The sequence below is a fragment of the Mus caroli genome, unplaced genomic scaffold, assembly GCF_978045245.1.
Source record: "Mus caroli unplaced genomic scaffold, Mus_caroli_1 scaffold_9, whole genome shotgun sequence".
NCBI classification, from domain to species: domain Eukaryota; kingdom Metazoa; phylum Chordata; class Mammalia; order Rodentia; family Muridae; genus Mus; species Mus caroli.
This window is the reverse complement of record NW_028227264.1, coordinates 92,681,271-92,698,057: the sequence shown is the minus strand read 5'-3', so window position 1 is coordinate 92,698,057 and position 16,787 is coordinate 92,681,271. Positions and strand designations below refer to the sequence as shown.

At 41.7% G+C, this 16,787-nt stretch overlaps 1 protein-coding gene across 2 annotated transcripts in view; it reads right to left on the bottom strand.

Annotated features, from left to right (window-relative positions):
- Cdk17 (cyclin dependent kinase 17) overlaps positions 1–16,787 on the bottom strand; it is a 77,910-nt gene that overhangs the window by 37,569 nt on the left and 23,554 nt on the right. The window lies entirely within an intron of this gene.

Here is a 16,787-nt window from a genome sequence, read left to right as displayed (position 1 = left end):
ATTCCCACCCAGCACCCATATGGCTGCCGATCACAACCATTCAAGGGTACTAGGCACACCTATGGAACACAGATATACGTGCAGAAAGAACACCAGTACACATTTTTTAAAAAATTAACTTTTAAAATGTAATTTTAAAATCATAAAACCAGGAGTTTACTGAAAGATAAAGAATCATTTTTAAAATGCTTGTTCTCATGACTACGTCCTATAGTTTAAAATTAATCACCACTTACAGTGCATGGTGAAACACTACTGTCTGATAAAAACTTAAATTCCTCCGCTATAACTCAAAGATACAGCTCACCTCCTTTTCTTTGGTATTGAGGATCAATCAAATGCACTCCACTGCTGATTAACTACTATAACTTCAAGATCTGGAAACCACTTCGGTATGTGTGGGGCAGGGGGTGGGGTGGGGTCTAAATCAAAAAGTAGCCGTGATGGAAACACGTCCAAGAACACAGGGTTAATCTGTGGGCCCTGTCAGAGCAAGGGAAGAGGAAGCCTGAGGAAAAGCATACAGGGAAAACTAAGACACTGTGTCCCTGCCCAGGATTGACATTCTTATCAAAACGGAACCTTGGATTGATAATGCTTTCATAAAACTAGAAATAAAGTATTGCTTAGATCACAAGTTCTCAACTTGCAGATTATTATTTATAATAGTAGCAAAATCACAGCAATAAAGTAGCAATGAAAATAATTTTATGACTGGGGGTCACCACAGCATTAAAGAGTCACAGCATTAGGAAGGTTGAGAACCACTGACTTAGTAAATAAATGTATACAACGTTTTTATTGACTGAAGAAGACTAAAAGATATTTTCATAACATGTAACTGTACATCATGAGCCATGAACTGTGACTACTATAATTCTGCACAAATTATCAAAAAAAAAAAAAACCAAAACAAAACAGTGGTAATAAGTTTATAAAATATTGGGAATAGATGGGCATAATTAAAAATTAACAGGAGATCAAAAATCTGAAGGGAATAAACATACTTTAATAATCAAGGTCAAAAGGACAGGCTTATGTTCTTCAATCCTGCTAAACAACTATAATCTCAGGCTACTGACTTAACAGTGGTTTGGGTTTTTTTTTTTTTGCTTTAAGATTTGATTTTATTATTACTTTTAATTATGTGTGTTCCCATATGTCTGCTGAGGGGCCATGTCATGCTGGCAGAGGTCAAACATCAGGCCCCCATTTGTAGAGTTACACAGGTAGCTGGGAGCCACTTGGGATAGGGAAGGTGTTGGTCTGTTATCTAGCACTGGGGATGACAGAGAGGATATATTATATTGATCAGACATACAAAATGTTCAAAGAAGTTCTCCTCTGAATCCTAAAAATCCCAAAATATGTGATTCAAGTTATCTAGTTGGTAGATGAACAGACCAACAAGAGAAATAAAAGCAGGAACTAAAAAGTAATTTCTCTAGTTTGGTTGATAAATGTTCCCAAAGGCCTAGCAATTAAAGAGCCACCGGGCTACTGGGACGGGGCGGAACTGAGAGGATGTGGGGCCTGATAAAAGAGAGTCTCTAAGGACCTGCTATCAAAGGATGGCACCAACCATTCTTCTGCTCTCTGTTTTCACTCTATGGCCAGGATAGATCGCCTCACCATAAGCCACCAAGAAGAGGGCAGCCAGTAACAGACTGAGACCACCAAAACAGTCAGCCAACAATAAACCTGAGATAGATAAAATATCCTGCAACAAAACCAGGAAGCTAACACAGTAATTATAAATTTGTTTTATTCATAGTTAGATGGAGGTACCCATCTTAACGCAGAGTCAACACAGAAGACACTAAAGTCTATAATCCAGATTGTTATGGAGAAATCAGCAAAAGTGTATGTGCCAAGATTACTGTAACTTTGAGACCTGGAAACCACTTGGGGGAGGAGGGTGTTCCAAATCAAAAAGTACTAAATGCAGCAAAGAATACAGTGTTAATGTGGGCCCAGTGCTGAGGAACGGAAAGTGCAAGCTTGAAGACTTATTTGAAAGTAAAGCACAAGAGGCAAAAGCCTAAGGAAGTAGACTGTGTCCCAGCAGACTGTCCCAGCAGACTGTGTCCCAGCAGACTGTGTCCCAGCACACTGGTTTGTTCTTCTCTGGAACACCTTACACGGACTGGTGAGGAACGGCCAGTAAGAAGGAGCAGCTTTGATCTCAGGAGACACCGAGGTGGAAAGGCCCAGTCAAGCCTCAGGGATGTGGAGTCTGGAGGGCTTTTATACAACTTATGACATCAGGATTTGGATTCAACCTCTGAGGAAGTTTAGATGTCAGCTGTTAAAGTGCGATTCATCCCGTTAACAGATACCTTCTGCCTTCACAAGCACACTCATTAGTTAAAGTATTCATTGTGCGCTTTGTGTATATAGATCTTAGGTAGAGAAGAAACAAAACCAAGCAAACCACCTTGCAGTAAGAAGAGCGAACAACAGAAGTATGAAAAGGAGATGCTCAGACACCTCTGTGCCCATAGGAGAGCCTACCGGGCTGAATAGCAGAAGAGAAAGAAGCCTCCATAGTGGAGAGCCTCAGTAACTACGATATGAAGGCAGCTTCATATTGTTCCCGGCACTCAGGTTGGTAGCGCCGTATTATTTTGACAAGTATATGAGTTAACAAGCATCACATCTATAATTTAGCAGCTTTTTCTATATTTTCATTACATTTGTGTATTTGTGGATGTGTGTGTGAGTATGTGAACAGGCACATGTGCTGAGGTCAGAAGACAGCTTGCAGAAGTCAGTTCTCCCCTCCCACCATTGGATCTCTGAGACTGAACTCAGGGCATCAGACCGGGTGGCAGGCACCGTTACCTACTGAGCCATCTCATCAGCCCCAAGAATTTAATGTAAATTGTTGCTAACCAGGAACTGCAGAATTGAAAAGGAAAAAGAGAAGAGATGGATTATTATGGAAGCAGGGATCGCACAGAGCTGAAAGAAACAAAGAGGACGTTTGAGGTCTGTACAACTCAGAGCCTTGAAACAAAAAGCCTATGAACTGAACCTCTGAAAGGAGTGAGCAGGACAGGAGAAGCTAAGAGCTCAAGCCAAGGGGCTCAGCAATGGCCACATGCAGCAATCTGAGGAGCACATGACGAGCTCATGTTAACTACGCTTTGATGAGGATGGGTCAATGGACACGCAAAAGCTATCCAGTGGAACCAATGGACACTCTGCTCCCACCAGGGTAGCTCTGTGGCTGTCACACAATGAGAGGATAAAGAAGACAAGGCTCTCTTGAGTTTCCTTCTAACCCTCTACTTCTCCCAGGTACACTTTCTCTTGGCACAGTGTAAGGAGGGATGGAGCAAAGAAGAAACAGTTTCCAGTCTGTAGGACTCCTGCTCTCTACCGCACAAATCTAACATGTGTCAGAGGCTACTAAAAAACAGATTAATAGCCAGACCACTTGCATGATTTTATTTCTTCATTTTTACGTACTTGCAGTAGTGGTTTGCAAATATTTACTTATAAAAATCTAGTTAAAAACACTTGGTATTTTTCTTATGAGTTCTGAGGTAATTATGTAAATTCTAAATAAGGGCAAACACTTAAAAAAACAAAGTTTGAAAAAATAGCCTTTTATAGATCTTATAAAACAAAATCAGAAATTCAAAATCAGAAATGGAAAAGCTGAGTAAGTCCTAATTTGACATCTACATAGAAACCGTGAATTCCCATCTACTCCACATTCACCAAAGGAAAAGACTAATGAGGGTTAGTGAAAGGTATTGCGTTACTTTCATACTTAGGCCATTTTTCCCTTCAATGTACGCCTTATTCACCTTTGTATTCTCATTGGCTGAAAGGTTGCTGTTCTCTGTTAATAGTCAATGTTTGTCATTTTCAGCATACCTCTATATGTATTTTCTAATCTTATTTCTTTTCCTTCCTTATCTCATGATATTTTTAATGTTTTCTGCTTTTCTTCTTTTTCTCTAAATATGTCCTTCAAGAGACAAGCACAGATCTTTGGCGTAATAGAATTTTCTTTGGTACCGTAAAAACGTAACCAAGTAAAATGGCAGTTTGAATGGTACAGTGAATTGTTCAATTCAGTAATTACATTATGAGCTCCTGAATTTATTATTATTTTTTTTATTGCGAAAAAAAACAACATTTAATTGGGGCTGGCTTACTGGTTTAGAGGTTCAGTCCATTATCATCAAGGTGGGAGCATGGCAGTATCCAGGCAGATATGGCACAGGCAGAGCTGAGAGTTCTATGTCTTCGTCCAAAGGCTGCTAGTGGAAGACTCCTGAATTTATTATTAACCACTAAAGAAATGTGAGCTATACTTAATGAATTAGGGCAGATTTAAGGTCAGTTATTTTATAATTAAGTAATTAATGGGGGAAAGTAGATGTATAACTTATCACTTGGAAACTGATCACCATATTCAGTTGCTCATCGATAGAGCGACCGAGAACGTTCTGAGGGTGAAATGGCTATCTCCTCGGGCAAGTCAGAGAAGGAACAAATCAGTGTCTGCAAAATAAAGCTCCCAGTTGGGCAGTGACTCGTGCCTACAACGCCACAGTCAGGAAGCTGAGGCAGGAGGACTGGTGTGACTTCAGAGCTAGTCTGGGATAAATGGTAAGTCCTAGGCTATCCTGGACTACAGAGTGCTTTTCTGTCTCAAAAAGAAGCAAACAAAGAAAAACTAAATGAAACCTTTGTAGTGAGCAGAGGCTAAGAACAAGAGGCCTCGACTTATCAACGAGAAGCCTGACAAGAGGAATCCGTACATCCCAGCTGGGGTACAGTGCTCAGTGGGCAACTCTGCCGAGCAAATGTGAAGCTCTTACTTGGATCCCCGGCACCCGAGAGGAAGCCAGCTGCTCAGCAGGCATCTGAAACGTAACCCTGGAGGAGGATCCAGACAGGCTGACCAAAGCTGGAAGCCTCAGCTTTCATGAGAGATCTCCTCTCCAGAAGTGTGAGAGCAACTGAGGAAGTAACCAAACGCCAGCTTCTGGTACAGGTACACACACACACACACACATATACACACACACATACACACACACCATATACACCCCATATACACACACCACACACACACACCCCATATACACACACCACACATACACACACCATACACACACACACACACACCATACACACACACACACCATACACACACACACCATATACACACACCACACACACCCCATACACACACACACCCCATATACACACACCACACACACCCCATACACACACACCATACACACACACCCCATATACACACACCACACACACACACACCCCATACACACACACCACACCATATACACACCACACACACACACCCCATACACACACACACACACACACCATATACACACACACCCCACACATACCCCATATACACACACCCCATATACACACATACCCCATATACACACCCCAAGAAACTGGTTTGTTAACAGAAGAGTTGCTGCTCCTTTGCATAATATTTTAGGGAAAGGGTAGGTCGGTTTTACCTGCTGCATCTACAGGAACTCCAGGAAGATTAGACTAAGTAGAAAGAAAGAAAGAAAGAAAGAAAGAAAGAAAGAAAGAAAGAAAGAAAGAAAGAAAGAAAGAAAGAGGGAGGGAGGGAGGGAGGGAGGGAGGGAGGGAGGGAGGGAGGGAGGGAGGGAGGGACGGAGGAAGGAAGGAAGGAAGGAAGGAAGGAAGGAAGGAAGGAAGGAAGGAAGGAAGGAAGGAAGGAAGGACAGGGAAGAACAGAACTCATTTTTTACTCAACATGTAATAGCAGGCTCAGAATAATGTTCCCATTACACTAAAGGAAAACTAGAAGATCCAGTCTAAGATCTGCCCGTGTTAAGAAATCGCTGAAATGCCACACTCTTTTTATGTGGCTATCTATTCCCAAGCATCTTGTGGCTAGAACTGGAAAGTGACAAGAACACTCCTTCTTTCAAAGGTAAGAAAGGAGGTTACCCTGAGGTCAGGAGTGTCTCCACGGCTCTGCATTTCCATTGTGTTAATGCGCTCTGCTCTAAGATGAAAGCAATCCTGAGCAGACCAACATGCCCTGCAGCTGGTCAGTCAGCTGCTCAGAGTGGCCGCCAGCAGACCAGCTTTGGAGCTCTCGCTGGGCACTGCGCCTCAGAGGCTGAGTGCGATCCAACCCAGTACCACTTAGTCCTGAAGGGTGCGTCCCACTCCTCAACTTACTAAGAAAAATAAACAAATAGAAAATAGCCTCCCTTTATATTCCAGTTATGCAAGTTTTTTATGCTTTCAGATGCACTCAGAAATGAAATATTCTGATATTTCTGTATAAAGCCATTATACTCAGTTAAGAGTCCAAGTCTGCCCTAGAAAAGTCGACTGAAGGGAATGTAGAGGAAGCCCAGCTCCCCTTCAGTCCTAAAACTATTCAGAAGGCTGATGGGAAGGAATATAAACGTCCCTAACTCCTAGGTAACTTCAAGGTCTATAAAAAAAAAAAAAAGGAAGACCAACGGGCCTCTCTTTCCACTGATGGCCAACTAGGCCATCTTCTGATACATATGCAGCTAGAGACACGAGCTCCGGTGGCTACTGGTTAGTTCATATTGTTGTTCCACCTATAGGGTTGCAGATCCCCCCAGCTCCTTGGGTACTTTCTCTAGCTCCTCCATTGGGGGCCCTGTGATCCATCCAATAGCTGACTGTGAGCATCCACTTCTGTGTTTGCTAGGCCCCGGCATAGCCTCACGAGAGATAGCTATATCAGGGTCCTTTCAGCAAAATCTTGCTAGTGTATGCAATGGTGTCAGCGTTTGGAGGCTGATTATGGGATGGATCCCCAGGTATGGCAGTCTCTAGATGGTCCATCCTTTTCGTCTCAGCTCCAAACTTTGTCTCAGTAACTCCTTCCATGGGTATTTTGTTCCCTATTCTAAGGAGGAGCAAAGTGTCCACACTTTGGTCTTCGTTCTTCTTTAGTTTCATGTGTTTTGCAAAATGTATCTTGTGGGTGGGGAGGGGAGTGGGGGGGGTATGGGGGACTTTTGGGATAGCATTGGAAATGTAAATGAAGAAAGTACTTAATTAAAAATAAATAAATAAGCCGGGCGGTGGTGGCGCACACCTTTAATCCCAGCACTTGGGAGGCAGAGGCAGGCGGATTTCTGAGTTCGAGGCCAGCCTGGTCTACAAAGTGAGTTCCAGGACAGCCAGGGCTATACAGAGAAACCCTGTCTCGAAAAACCAAAAAAATAAATAAATAAATAAATAAATAATATAGAAAAAACAAAAGGAAACAAAATCAGCATGATTAAGTGCTTGGAACTATAAGGTGTACTAACTACAAAAATCAATGTGGTATTCCAATTCTGCTATAAAACCTATGTTAAAGCTCTCAAAGAGTACTTCAGTCTTACTATTAATTTTTTTTGTTAGAATTTATTTTTAAAAATGCAAGATAGAAGGTATAGTCACTAAAAATAAGAATTTAGTGAGCAACTAACTTAGGACCAGCCTAATAATCTAGTTGGTAGTTCAGGAAAACACTCTGTGTGCACACACACACGTGAATCCTAAACCTTTTAAAACAAATAATAAAGTATTCAAATGTGCTTACCAGTCCTTTCCTAGATGAAAGTCCATCCCCAGTAAGACTCCCTCATGTAAATAAACCACACACCAACAAATACACCCCACTTCTAGCTGATCTAAGGGTGAAGGGAAAACTTGAAAACAAGCATAAAACAACCAATGCCAAACTCACCTGGGTGATTAGAACCTTTGCAGACTTTCAGATGTCTTCCTTACATCCAACTCCAGGACTTTTCTCACAGGAATTACTCTTTATGCACTAACACTTCACTGCTTTAGGTAGTGCTTGACTCGGCCATAGAAATATCATCTTAAGTAAAGCTGACTAACAACTAACAGGAAAAAAATGAAGGTCAAACTAGACAGAAATCTCTTCAAGGGTTAGCATTAAATATGTCAGAGCCAGCAGTCTTACAGAAGAAACAGGCACATACTGACTCAGAGACTGTTAAAGGAGCTTCTACTACACCCCACTCACAGTAGTATTTTTATTCCCCTAATGTATTTACATGCACATGATTGTAGGTACTACAAGAACAATTCTGTGTATCTTTGACTTCCACCATGTGTCTCAGAGACTACACTCAGGCCAGCAGGCTTGACAGCAAGCATCTCACGCCTCAGCCAGCTCACCAGCACTTACTCAATTTGGAGATAATGCCCCCAGTGAAAAAGTTAAACATGTAACAAATCTCTTCATTGAAAACTAAGCATGTTTTAAACTTCCTACTGCAATGCTGATGAACAAGTCATAAAAGATCTTTGCAATTTTAAATGATATAGTGGAAAAGGGGATATAGAGGAAAAAAGAAACCAAATTCAATATTCCCTGAAGTTGTAATATGCCTATCTATCCATCATCTTTAATATAATTAAGATTCCACACAAGGACTTCCTTTCCAAAAAACAAACAAACAAACAAACAAACTTATGAATCTCAAAAACTTTATGATTACAACAGATATATTTGAAATGCAGTATTTATTAGGATTTACTGCCTACCTAAGATAGTAATAAAAATACTGTAAGTCTGACCTGATATTACAAAATCAATTTGTCTTTGTCACGTTGTTTGATATAATAGCTTCTGAAGCATTGTTTCTCAACTGTGATGAGAATACAAGTCAACGGGTGTCCAAGCACATGCAAAACAAAAATCCAAGCACGACCCCAAAGTCCTCCAGAACTCATGAGCAGTACAATCAGAACTGTTTGATTTACCCACATATCAGACGAGAACCCTTCATCTAGTCATAGTAACAATACCCAGTTAGATAGAAGGCCTCAAAAGTGTGTGAATCATGAAAATCCCTCCCCAAGTCCATCGCCTTTTCTGTGGCTTTAATTGCTTCAAATCCTCGTTTTGTTGTTGTTGTTGTTGTAAGCAGAAGGAAAACATGACCTGTTCCCCGTACAGACTTGAGCTGTTTTTCAGCCTCGCACAGACCAGGAACAAACAGCACCTCTTGCTGTAGGCATCTCCTCGCAGCTAAGCTTAACCTCCAGCCCTGCTGGGCACGACATATGACACGATCTCACACCTTCTGTGCAAGCACTGCTTACTTCCCCATATCCCCAATGACACAAAACACCGAGAAAGGTTTCTACTCCTATTTATACTTCTCTGTAAGCAGAAGAATTAAACTCAAAGATGCTACGGACCCGGAATGAGATCATATTAATGGCGTCCTACCCTGACACGTGACCCAGAACAGTATACCAAAGACAACCAAAAGCAGTCTCAGGACTGAACTATGTATAATGCCCTGCAAGTTAATCAGACAGCCTGCAGATTATACAGTAGTCACTGTAACCTTTAAACGGATATGAGAGAAATAAGCAGAACAACTTGAAAGCATTTTTCCTAAACTATGTCTATTTGTTCCTGAACCCAGTAGAGAGAAAAAAAAAAATTAAATTTGCATTCACTCTAAAAATTTTATTTACAAGTTTATGGGAAATTATTAGTATCTAGAGCCATTAACAGACAGTTTTTCTCTCAGAAAGTTAGAATCAAGTTGAGGTAATTTAAATATTGTTGTAGACTTCAGAAGTACAACAGAAGACAAGGTTTCCCCAGTACCCCTGGGTAAATGAGAAGGGCTAGATTCTGAGGAAAGAAAAGACCACTGGGGATCAGGAGGAGGTGACTAGACAATGAAAAGGCACAGAGAAACAGAGGTGGCACACAGAAAAGCTGTGAACAGTCCCAGCTCCATCCTGGGCTCCCAGTGGGAAGACACCAATGCTACAACCACAAGGTCTAGTGCTGTGAGACTATCTACCGCAGACACTTGAACACAAGGTGACAATCTCACGTCAGGAAGGCAGCCACAGCATCTGGGTGAGAGAAGTAGCAAAAGAAGAAGTATGGTTGGGGAATGGTGAGGCTTGAGCCAGCTCAAATATTTACGCAGCAGAGATCTCAGGCTGTGGAGGATGAGGTGGGCCTGCCTGCCCTCTGTGGTAAAGAGCAAAGCCCATGCCCAGGCAGTACAGTGGAGATGGCGGCGCCTATGGTCTTGGCCTCCAGAACTGCCTTACTGACAGTTTGCTGCTGGGTGGGACAGGCAGTGTAGAGGCCACATCTGACAGACTCTTCAGCTTCCACGGCTTCCTTCCTCCTGCACAGTAGTTTGCTGCTGGACAGTGTCTGAAAGCAGTGATCCGGGCGGGCAGAGCCCAGACCCTCAGTTCTCCCCGTCCAGGACAGACCTTGTGCTTCTCATGTCACCAACTATGCAGCATGCTCGCCACCACAAGGGCTGGATGTGTGGACCCCCATTATACAAACTGGAGGGTCTCTGGTGTGAGCGAGAATCTGCCTGCCAACAGGCCAAACAGCTCCTTGGGCCTGCAGTGGGGCACTGTACACAAAGAAGGAGATTATCTACAGTGGGTGTAGCCCCTCAATGGCCTGGCCCTCAGACCAGACAGCACCAACTTCTATCTACAGTGAGAACAAGGGAAAACAACACACGCCAGCGACAACCCAATCTGTTCCCCTCAGTCCTCAGCCCCCAGCCCTGGCTTATTCCAATATTAGAAGATTTTAAAGAAAAAGTCACTAATTACTTGTCTTTCTTTTCGCTACAGTCTCAGTATTTAAATGCTGTGTATGTAGTATTTTTATTTATTTTTGAGAATTTCATGATATACTTTTATCATACTTTTCCATTCCCACTTCCTCACCATCCAGCTTCATGTTCTTACTCTCTTTAAACCTGGAGAAGGGTTGGTGACGGTCAACTACAGCTGGCTGAGCATGAGGCCTGCCCTGGGGTATGTGTAAGTGATAAACTCAGGGCTAAGTCCTCTGAAGAAAACAGATTTCTCTCTCCCAGCTACATCCTACTTAGCTTTGATGTATCTGAACTCCATTACCACTGTCTTCCTCAGGGGCGTTCCTTGTTCTGTCTGCCTTTACTTAACTGTACGGCTGCGTCCTTCCCTGCTCCTCCTCACATCAGTTTTATAATAAAATTTTAACATCAGAGCTTACTTTCAGTTATTTTTGCCATTTTTTCCTGGCAGTTCTGGGTAGGCTGATCGCTCCCTTTAGTGGATTTTTACCGTGGTTCTGTACCAGTTTCTCCTTGTTGTTACTGTGACAGGGGTTTGTTTTCTCCTTTCTGAAGAGTCCTGAGGCGTGGGCTCTTCTGAAGGATGCTATCTAAGGCCTGTCTATGTAACTGCTCTATTGCTGTGAAGAGACACCATGACCAAGGCAACTTATAAAGGAAAGCATTTAATTAGGGGCTTGCTTATAGTTTCAGAGGGTGAGTCCAGGACCATCATGGCAGAAAACATGGTGGCACTAGAGCAGTAGCTGAGAGCTTGTATCTGATCCACAAGCAGGAGACACAGAGAGACAAGAGACAGAGAGACAGAGAGAGGGAGGGAAGAGGGAGAAGACAAACTGTGACTATGCCTGGGCTTAGCAGAAGCTTTTGAAACTTCGAAGTCCACTCTCAGTGACACACCTCCTCCAGTAAGTCCACACTTCCTGATCTTTCCCCAAACAGTACAACTAACTAGGGACCAAGCATCCAACTCTGTGTCTAGGAGGGCCATTCTCATTCAAAAGCCACCACAAGGCTGCAATATAAAAATGGAAAGGATATTAATTTCAACATATGGATAAATCACAACACAGAAGGATAAATATAAAAAAGTAAGGCAAGTTTACTTCTACAAAGATTCCTGACTCTTTAATAACTGAACCCATGAGTAGTGAAACAGATAAAGTGCTAAGGATTCTACAGTTCAGTTTAAAGACGACTCATAAATGAATCCATGAAGAAAACATGTGAACACAAGATTTAAGTGAGAAATCTAAACATGTGGATGAGAAATTCAACAAAGAGGAAGATTCTGGAGGGACAATTATGAAATCCTTAAAACTAAAGTTCAATAAGTCAACCCAAAACTCAAGTCAACCACCAAGACACTAGACCTCTTAGAAGAAAGAGTTCCAAGGATGGACAAAAGGCCAAGGAATTTTAACACTGAAGTATAAACAGGAAGAGGGAGAGGGTGGGACAGGGAGGAGGCGGCAGAGGAGATGGGGAAAGAGAGGGAGAAAGTAAGCATTAAGAGAGAACAAGAAAGCAAGTGGTCAGAAATGGCCACCAAAGACCAAGACTCTTAGGACAGTACTAAGAGGCCAAACCTATGAATCAGTAGAGAGGATCAGTGAGCTAAGTCGCAGACTAGCGATGCAGTAAATCTAGTCAATGAAATTACAACAGAAAATGTCAGAAATCCTAGGAATGAAACAGATATCAGAATACAAAAGCATCCCCCATGTCTGACTATAGTTAAAACGCCAAGAGTACAGAACAAAGGAAGAATAAGAATGCTGAAAGCCACAAGGAAGGAGTGTCAGATGACTTATAAAGGCAAACAATCAGGAGAACAGACTCAGCAGACATCCCAAAGGCCAGGAGAGCGTGGGCCATGTCATGAAACAAAACCATCACCCAAGGTTACCATATCAAACAGAGCCAACCTTTAAAATCAAACAGACCTTCTGTGAGAGTAAAGCAATTCCCAATCACTAAGCCAGCCCTGGGGAGAGCTCAGGAAATAACAAACCGTACTGGGAGATGAATTGATGAATTGGGGAGGAGGGACAAGCACTATTAGTAAAGCAAGCCAGCCCAGTGTTAAGGTGAAGAACAAAGAAATTAGCACACTTTGTCTAACAATTCTAACTATAAATGGTCTTTAACTCTCCAATTAAAAGATTAAAAAAAACACACACACACACACAGCTAACTGAATTACAAACAAGAGCCTTTGACGTCTGCAAAACAAACTCAGCCCATGGCAAAGATACTCAGACTGAAAGTGATCAGAGAGGAAATGTTTGCAGTAAATGAAAACTTAGACGTAAGCCCAAGTAACTATACTACCATCCAACCAGGCCAAGTTCAAAGCCCAACCAAGTCAGAAGGTACAAAGGTCACTCTATATCAATGAAAGGAATACACCACTAAAAAGACACAATGACTGCAAATACAGATGCACTGAGTATTAGCATACCCAATTCCATAAAGTGAAATTACTGGACAGACAGAGGGACACAGGTCCAGGTACGGTCATATAGGTGACCTCAATAGTTCACGCTCCTCAAAAGACAGATCAAGCTGGAGTGGGAAAAAAAAAAAAAAAAACCAAAAAAAAAAAAAACGGCAAAAGAAAAAATATAAATAAATAAATAAATCTCAGTTAAACTATACCACACATCAAAACTTAACAGAGCGCCTATGGGATAGTCCACTCAAAAGCTGAAGCGTACACATTCTTCCCAGGAGCCCATGGAACTTTCTCCAAAATAGATCGTATCTTAGGCTATAACGCAAGTCTTACTATAAAGGAACTGTAGTGCTTTCTTGCCATCAGACTGTAAGAGAAGGAGAACAGAGATCAGTAAGGGAGTAGAAACTCTACAAGACCTTGAGAAAAGAACGGTAAGAGTGTCTGAGTGATCTGGAGGGTAATGACAAAATCAAGAGGGAAATTAAAATGTCCCAACAATCTAGGCCAGGCATGGTGGTGCACACCTTTAATCCCAGCACTCTGGACGCGGAGGCGGAGGCGGAGGCGGAGGCGGAGGCGGAGGCGGAGGCGGAGGCGGAGGCGGAGGCGGAGGCGGAGGCGGAGGCGGGCAGATCTCAGTGTGTTCAAGGCCAGCCTGTTTTACATAGTGAGTTCCAGGACAGCCAGGCCTATGCAGAGAAACCTTGTCTGAAAAAACCAAAATATGTTCATGAGTAAGGACTGGGAAGATGGACAGGATGATCAAGGAACACTGTATTCATGTATGAAAATGTCATCATGAAACCCATTATAGGTGTATAGAAATGGCTCAGAGTGTTCAAAAACAAGCAAACAAACAAACAAACTTGCTCTCAATCCTGACATCCTGAATTAGAGACTCCGACCAGAGCAACCAGCCCCAAACTTTCTGCATACGCTCGCCATTCCAGCAAACCCTCCCAAACTCACAAAATAAACAGAAAATTTATTATTTTATACAATACACGTTAATGATTTTTAGCTTAAATTTAGAAGCTTTCAAAGTCATCCATTTTTCTTACAAGTACCTACAATTAAAAAAAAATCCAAATAAAATTTTAGGTAGAATACATCCTAAAGACTGTCAGGTCTGGCCTTTTATCAGTTTTCCTGGTGTAAGTCAAAGTGATAAAATATGATTTAAACAGCAAAGAGGTGAAGGAGTGAGCTTCTCCTCTTACAGTTTTTCAGTAGTCACTTAAAAAAGAAGATCTCTATGGAAGTGCTAGATGTTAGTACTGTCAATGGAATAACGTCTATTCCCTTTTCAGTGTATTCTGTAACAGGAAAGCAGCCAAGTGGTATTATATCCCAGAATGTTTGAGACATTTATATATATTAATTCATTCAACCATTAATGGTTAACAACATTTTTAAAATGATCCTCATTTTATACATAAGACACTTACCAAGTAAAGAGTTAAAAGCCTAGAGCAAGTTACAACAAGTTAGCTGAGAAGCCGTTTGAAGGGCAAGAGATTTTAAAAATGCTTGTCCATACACAGTATGATCCAGCACAGAACAGAATAAACACATACCTTTGCTCAATGAGCAAGCATGCACTGGCTGGGCCCTTCATAACCTCTTTCTGTTAGGAGTTCTAAAACTCAGCACAGTTCATGCATGGTGGTGGCACATGAGAGACAGAAGCAGGTAGCTCTCTGTGAGTTCAAGGACAGCCTGGTCTCATAGTGACTTCCAGGTAAGACGGGTATATAGCAAGAGACTCTGTCTCAAAAAGATGAAAAAGTCAGACTGGAGAGATGGCTCAGTGGTTAAGGGCACTGACTGCTCTTCCAGAGGGTCTGAGTTCAAATCCCAGCAATCACATGGTGGCTCACAACCATCTGTAATAGGATCTGATGCCCTCTGAAGATAGCTACAGTGTACTCATATAAATAAAATAAATAAATTTAAAAAATAAATAAATAATGAACTAAATTTAAAAGTCAATAAATATAAAAATTAGCAGAAAAGAATGCACCAGCTGGTTTCTTTGCTTTTTTCAAGTTTATTTTTACTTAGAACGAGTATTCCTTATACTATGAACTCAGCCTCAAGTGCATCTATACAGTACAATTTCCTAACTGTTCTAATTATTAGCCATATATTCTGAGCACCTTGGAGATGAGAGATATTTGCTAGAAGGATTATATAAGTACTAGACAAAAATGCAAAAGAGGGATATAACTTTAAATAAAACAGAACAAAAATCACTCTCCTGAAGTAACTTGTAAGCAAGACACACAGAGTAGTCACTGCTTAGTACATTTTGTAAATGTAACCAAATTATCGTGTATTAGTCAGGGATCTCTAGAAAACCGAACTTACAGAAAGAATCTCTCTCTCTCTCTCCACATATAGAAAGGGGTTTATTAGGATGCCTTACAGGCTGCTGTTTAGGAAGACCAACAATGACTGATTATGAACAAAAAGTCCAAAAATCCACTACTTGCCCTGTTCATGAAGCTGGATATCTCAGCTGGAATCCCAAATAAGTGGGTGCTAATGCCAGTAAAGGGATGGACTTGCTGTCCATGTGAGAGCGAGCAGCCAGAGCTTTCTTCTTCCCTGGCTTCGTATAAGCTTCCAGCAGAAAGTGTGGCCCAGATTGAAGGGTGTCTTCCTGCCTCAAAGTGGACCTTCCTACTTCAAATTAAGCAAAAATCCCTCACAGGTATTCCCTCCATTTGGGGGTTTTGGTTGTATATGTAGTCCAGTTGACAACCAAGGATAGCCATCACATAGCCCAAAATACATGTGACAAAATGTAACATATTTCAGGTAGTATTATTGCCAGAGAGATATGTTACAAATGTACATTACTTTAATTACTTTATTTTACTGCCACAGGTTGGTATTGCCCTTCCCATTTTACACAAGGAAATACATCCCAAGTCAAAGAATGTGACTGAGATTAATTATAGTAACAGTTAGGAGACTTTACCACACCCAAACAGAGTTTATACAGAACTAAATGTATTTATTCAGTGACAGTCAATTCCAAAAGTAAAATCTAGTGAATGTCTATTAAAGGAAGAAAAGGCCCGTATGCATGTACAACCCACGGTCCAGCCAGGAGTCATTTTGCTCTAAGTCAGTGGTTCTCAACGTTCCTAAGGCTTCAACTCTTTAATACAGTTCCTCACGTTGTGGTCACCCCAACCATAAAAACCATGCTACTTCATAACTATAATTTGCTACTATTGTGAATCATAACGGAAATGTCTGTGTCTTCTATGGTTTTAGGTAACCCTTGTTGAAAGGATCAAACAACCGGGAGAGGGGTCAGGACCCACAGGCTGAGAACCACTGCTCTAAACCAAAGCTTCCAAAGAGCAGACTAGGAAATCTTTGTGTGTGTGTGTGGGGGGGGGGGGTGTCAAGCAATTTTCATGATAATGTAAGAATTTGTTGGCTACTTACACTTGATACTTTCAGGGAGAGGGGAAATCAGCTTCCTTCAATAGAAGTTGATGTTGGGCATACCAACCGCATCCCAGGGCAAGGGGCCCGTTCAGCAATAGCCAGCCAATACAAAGGAACCCTGCCTTTTTTTTTTTTTTCCTTGCTTTTATTTTGTTTTGTTTTGCTTTTGTGTGCTGGGGGTGGGG